The sequence below is a fragment of the Mytilus galloprovincialis genome, chromosome 4, assembly GCF_965363235.1.
Source record: "Mytilus galloprovincialis chromosome 4, xbMytGall1.hap1.1, whole genome shotgun sequence".
Taxonomy (NCBI): Eukaryota; Metazoa; Mollusca; class Bivalvia; order Mytilida; family Mytilidae; genus Mytilus; species Mytilus galloprovincialis.
In genome coordinates, this window is record NC_134841.1 from 102,552,333 (window position 1) to 102,559,203 (window position 6,871).

Consider the following 6,871-nt stretch of genomic DNA (forward strand, 5'->3'; position numbering starts at 1 on the left):
CTGTGAAAGATCTAAGACACCACTTTACTTATAAAACGTAAAGCTTGGTTTCGAAAATCACAAAGATCTATAAAGAACACGTTATGCTTATTGTAAATGTATTTCTATTCGTGATTACTATACTTGTTTAGTACGGTCAAGGTCGGGTGCAAGAAAAAAGTATGTCAGTCATGATCGTTATTGATTGATTTTTATTTAAATACCTCTGCAATATAACCAATACAGGAATACTGCTTCTTTAAAAACACATATTTCCAGGTAAACATAATAATTGTAAACTTGATATGTCTGTGAAAACTTGGTTTCGAAAATCACAAAGATCCAGAACGAAGCACTTAATACCTATTGTTAAGAAGACGTTTTATTTCGTGAAATTTGGCCAGTGGAATTGAATTATATATTTTTTTATCAAATGCGCAGAAAAAAAGAATTTTAAGAAAAGAAAAATCACAAAAATTACTGAACTGACTTGTACCACATCTCATCCAATCCATTATATTGACAACGATGCGCGAACAGATTTAACAACCTCATTCATTGCTTTTTTATTATACGATTTTATTTATCTATGTAAAATTGACCCATAAAGTACAGGAATCGTAACCTTACCCAGACAGGCACATGGTTAGGTTAAAATTAGCTCTAACGTAGAATCGCGCGTTTGCGGTCACATATGAAGATATAAAATATTTTTGTCGTTTAAAGTATGAACATTACATAGTCTATAGTCTTTTTTCAAGCATACTATCCTCTTGAAACTGATAACTTAACAAAAATATTGCTCAACATACTCACTGTATATCATATCCTTATTTGTACTGTCATTTGTTTATGAAGACCGTAAGTTAAAATACAATCCATGTAAACTAATTGATCCTACGAAAAGACTTGTTCTTAAAATTTTACCAATCTTACACTGTACTATTTTTTTCAAATATTGTTTTATTGGTACTAACATTTTTTTTGTTTTTGAAATATCAAAATATTACTAGATATTTTTGTTATATATTATATGTACAGTAATGGTAACTTATTACCCTATATATATACATCCTGTCTATACTATATACTTATATCTTGACATTGCACAATATTACGCGTTTTCCAGACTGTTTAGTATTCGAATAAATTCATCTGATGTGCACCGATTGATACTTTAAAATATGATTTATTTAATAGTTGTAATTGACTTTGAAATAGCTGTCTGTAACTGTCTACTGTTTTTATGCCCCACCTACGATAGTAGAGGGGCATTATGTTTTCTGGTCTGTGCGTCCGTTCGTCCGTCTGTCTGTCCGTTCGTTCGTCCGTCCGTCCGTTCGTTCGTCCGTCTGTCCCGCTTCAGGTTTAAGTTTTTGGTCAAGGTAGTTTTTGATGAAGTTGAAGTCCAATCAACTTGAAACTTAGTACAGATGTTCCCTATAATATTATCTTTCTAATTTTAATGCCTAATTATATTTTTTATCCAATTTCATGGTCCATTGAACATGGAAAATGATAGTGCGAGTGGGGCATCCGTGTACTTTGGACACATTCTTGTTATGTTTATGTTTTTGGGCATTGTATCGATCTTTTGATTTAAGCCTTTACTACTTACTTTCATAGATAATTCGTATTTTACGCTGATACACCATTCTTCCAGGTATGGGGATTATTGTTCAACCCGGCCTCCTTCTTTATGTGCATGTCAGGATTCTATAGTTCAGTGGTTATAGTTGGTTCATGTCAGTCATATTTATTTTTCGTAAACTGCATTGTTAGGGCGTTTGCTTGTTTGAATTGTTTCATATTTGTTATGTGACAGCCTTTTATAGCCGTACGGTTGCCTATAATTGCTTACATTTAATTCATTTGATCTCTGGTTGAGAGTTATCTCAGATAAATTATGTTGGCAATCCTACCACTATCACCATTTTTACAAGTATGTAAGGTTGAATATTCCAAACTTTTAACATAAAGACTGTGTTTTATTGACGAAATTATATATATGAAAACCTCTTCCCCATAGTCATTAATATTAAGTGTCATATGCAATGAATACCATATACTAATCTACTGATTGTAAAGGCTTTGTTAACGTCCATCTAAAGTTGTTTTAACAAGCCCTGTCCGACCTACATTAGGGTTTCATCCAATCGTTGTTCTTAGTCGATCCTATACATCATATTCTATCGGCTGGAATCGATTGAAAGTACCCTTTCCTATATCAATGACCATCAATAAAGGCAACAGTAGTATACCGTTTTTCAAAACTCGTAAACCGATGGACGAAAAACAAAATCGGAGTAACACACTAAAACTGAGGGAAACGCATTAAATGTAAGAGGAGAACGACACAACAATAAAATGCAACACACACAGAAACGGACTAAGCATAAGACAAAATCCGATAAGAATAACAAATATAACATCAAAACTAAATACATGAATTTGGGATAGAAAAGTACCGTGACACGTCTTATAGTAATGTGAATTCACACTCAAATATAATAAAAAACAAACGACACAACGGAAACACAACGTTAAATGTAACACACACAGAAACGAACTATACTATAACAATGGCCATATTCCTGACTTGGTACAGGACATTTTTTAAAGAAAAAAATGGTGAGTTGAACCTGGTTTTATGGCATGCCAAACCTCCCGCTTTAATGGCAATATTAAATATAACATTAAAATGACAACATAACATTACAGGACTACAATACAAATAAATAGGAGAACATATTAGACAAAGAATACATGAATAATAGCTAACAAAAGGCACCAGGTTTAAAATTCAACACGCCAGAAGCGCGCCTCGTCCACACAAGAATTACCAGTGACGTCCAGTTATAAAAGTTCGAAAGTCAAAACAAGTACAAAGTTGTACAGCACTGAGGATCAAAAGTTCAAAAAGGTTGTGCCAAATAAGGCTATGGTTTTCTGCTTGGGATAAGAACTTCCTTATTATTTAGAACGAATGATGCTATAGCAAACAGTTCATTTATCAAATGAATATAAAAGATATATGATAAAACTGAAGTATTAACTAATTACAGAAAAAAAAAACCCGGATACATGACGTAAACCAACACAAAAAGTAGACAACCCGACAAGGCCTCAACGCAAAAAGTGAAAAAAAAAGTGACCGTTCTATTTTGCACCAATAACTATGTAATGTCCCATCACCAAGTTAATTAGGATAAATCAAAAGATATAAATATCAAAATACAAAAAAGGACATCGTTCATTGTTAGTATTAGCTTGATTTAAAGTTAGATCATCAAGTAAATCTCTTTAGTGTACATACTGATGTCATCATTATTGAGAGCCAATATATCATCCAAATATCCAAATGTGTTCTCAAATTTTTGTATCAGATGTTATTTCGATGGGTCTTTGCTAAATTTTGTCATAAATTAACTCATAATAGTACAGAAACAGGTCCGCAATACGTGATTCACAGTTTGTCCTCATTGGAATTCCGATAATTGGACGATCTACGGAATAGCGAACAAACTTGTTTTCTAATAAAAATTGAAGGGCAGTTATAGTAATAAAGCAGGTCCAATGCACATAGTCACAAAGTTCGTTTATTTATTGTTACTAAAAAATGACCTAAATGAGATGATAGAACTTTTATATTCGCACTCTTACTTTAAAAAAAGCCAATTTGATTTGATCTTAATAAAATGATTACGGAAAATGATAAATAGGGTACAAAAATCAAATCTCATCAGATTTACTTATATACCTAGAATTAATTAAATTCAACATATAGTTTTAACCAATTATGTTTGTTTGAGTTACTCAACCAATATTTTCAATACTGCCTCTTTAAAACACATTTTTCCAGGTAAAAATAAATGTCTGTGAAAGCTCTTGAAATCATTTAATTGAAACGTAAAACTTGGTTTCGAAAATCACAAAGATCCAGAACGAAGCACTTAATGCTTATTGAAGATCTGTGGACTTGACTTTATTTGCTAAAATTGGACAGTTGAATAAGATTATAACTTTCTTTTTCTAAATCAAACGCGAAAAAAATAGAATTTTGAGAAACGTACAGACTGTTTCAAGTTTTCAAAGTCATTCATTACAATTGATCATAACTAATTAAAACAACCTGTCTTCTTCATTCCATGGTCACGTATGCCAAAAATCTCAAGACCTTTGTATAATTTTCTAAAAAGATATCCGATTCTTTGAAAAGACAAGCGGACAGTTTTATTTTTTAACGGCTGAAAGTAAATGTGTGCTGAATACTAGATATGGCTCCTCCCGGTCTATATACAAGTTTTGATCACACTCTGTAATAAGGCATTTTTACTTTTAATGGCTGAAAGTAAATGGGTGATGAATACTTACTATGGCTCTTCCCGGTCTATTTACAAGTTTTGATAGCACTCTGTAATAAGGCTAACGTGCTAAATGTTATTAAACAATTAATCATATATTGAAGCAAATATGTATTGTCTATTTTGAATACAAATGATGGAACTTAGAATTGACTTAAGCATGCAATGATATACAGGTTGACTTACAAGAACCGAATGCCTTCTGATTACATTTCAAGTTGAATACTATCCTCTTGAAAACTGATTACTTAACAAATATATTGCTAAACGTACTTACGGTATTAGTACGGTTATTTGTTTATAAAGACCGTAAGTTAAATAAGATCCATGTAAACTAAATGATACTTCGAAAAAACTTGTTGCTAATAGTTATCAAAAGTACCAGGATTATAATTTAGTACACCAGACGCGCGTTTCGTCTACATAAGACTCATCAGTGACGCTCATATCAAAATAGTAATAAAGCCAAACAAGTACAAAGTTGAAGAGCATTGAGGATCCAAAATTCCAAAAAGTTGTGCCAAATACGACTAAGGTGATCTATTCCTGGGACAAAACAATCCTTAGTTTTACAAAAAATTCAAAATTTTGTATCAGGAAATTTATAAAAATGACCACATAAGTTATCAATCTAACACAGTTGTAAAATTAAAGATAAATATTGTTTCATTGGGATTAATTTTTTTTATGAAATATTAAACCATTACGATGTACTTCAACTTCGTACTTTATTTGGCCTTTTTAACTCTTTGGGATTCGAGCGTCACTGATGAGTCTTTTGTAGCCGAAACGCGCGTGTGGCGTAAATACAAAATATATTAAAGGTATTTTTGGTGAGTGTATTTACTGGATATTTTTCTGCAAGTTATGTCTACTGTTTTTATGTTTATGTTTTGTGCATTGAATCGATCGTTTGATTTCAGAATATTGCTACTTATTTGCATAGTTAGTTCTTATGTTGTCCTGTCACACTTTTAGGTTTGGGAAAGAGTTGTGCGCTAACAAACATGTTCAATCCAGCCACCTTTTTTTCTGCGCATATCATATGTCAGGATTCTATAATTCAGTTGTTATCGTTAAATTATGTCAGTCTTATTAGTATTTCGTCAATTGTTTTGTTATAAAAGAGGGACGAAAGATACCAAAGGGACAGTCAAACTCATAAATTTAAAACAAACTGACAACGCCAAGACAAACAGAAAAACAATAGTACACATGACACAACATAGAAAACTAAAGAATAAACAACACGAACCCCAACAAAAAACTAAGGGTGATCCCAGGTGCTCCGGAAGGGTAAGCAGATCCTGCTCCACATGTGGCACCCGTCGTGTTGCTTATGTGATTACAATCCGGTAAATAGTCTTAATTCGGTAGGTCACATTCATGAAAGGGAAGGGGATTGTAGTTACGACGTAAGGAACATATCCGATATCATTTGTGAAACGGTTATTCCATAATGGTCAACCAACTCGTGATGGCGTCCGTAAAACGAAGGGATGATTTCAACTTCACCATTTGGAACTCTTCCTTGTGAGCAGTAACCCTCTATCAAGAAAATCATGATAGGAAATGCAAGCACGGGAATATCGTATCAATTGGGAGATATATACCCCGTATGCAGGTGCTGCTGGAATGTTGCTACTTAGAAATGGAAAGTTCACAATTGGAAAGCTGAAATCATCTCTTTTGTTGTAAAGTTTTGTTTTCAACCGACCCTCATTGTCAATTTCTAGATGTAAGATTATAAATTATGCTGCTTGCTTGTTTGGATTCATTTTCTTTTATGTCGCAGCCTTTAATAGCCACACGGTTGCCTATAATTGCTGACATTCACTTCATTTATTTAATCTCTAGTGGAGAGTTGTCTCATTGGCAATTCTACCACTATCCCCGTTTTTACAAGTAATTAAGGTTAAACATTCCAAACTTTAAAAATAAAGACCTAGGTTTCATTGAAACGTAATATATAAGTAACCCAATCCCCTTAGTCATTTTCAGTAAGTCTCATGTACAATGAATACCATCTAATTGATTGCAAAGGTTCTGTAAACGTTCCTTTTAAAGCTGTAATAAGCCATGACCGACCTACACACGGGTTTCACCCAATCGCACTGCTTAGTTTATCTTCTAGTTTCTCTTATATAAATGTAAATCATATTCTATCGACTGGCAGCAATTGAAAGTACCTTTTCCTATATCAATGAACATAACCGTTCTACTATACATAACTTACTATCTAATGTCCCTTGACCAAGTTTAAGTATTAATTTGTCTTTCGCTTTCATACAGCCCTCTTCACCTCAGTAAATGCCTTTCCTATGTGATATCATCTTAGCCTTCATCGTTTGGGTCGTCTCGATCAGAAATAAATAGTTGAAAAATTCTCATTTCGTAAAGGAGGTTGGCCATTCCAGAACGCAAAGAACATCAACTCTATTACCAATTTTACTAAGAAAAGTCAACTGTGCATGCACCCTAACTTCTTACGCTTGGTTTTTGAATTTGAATACGAGTTCCGCATTTTT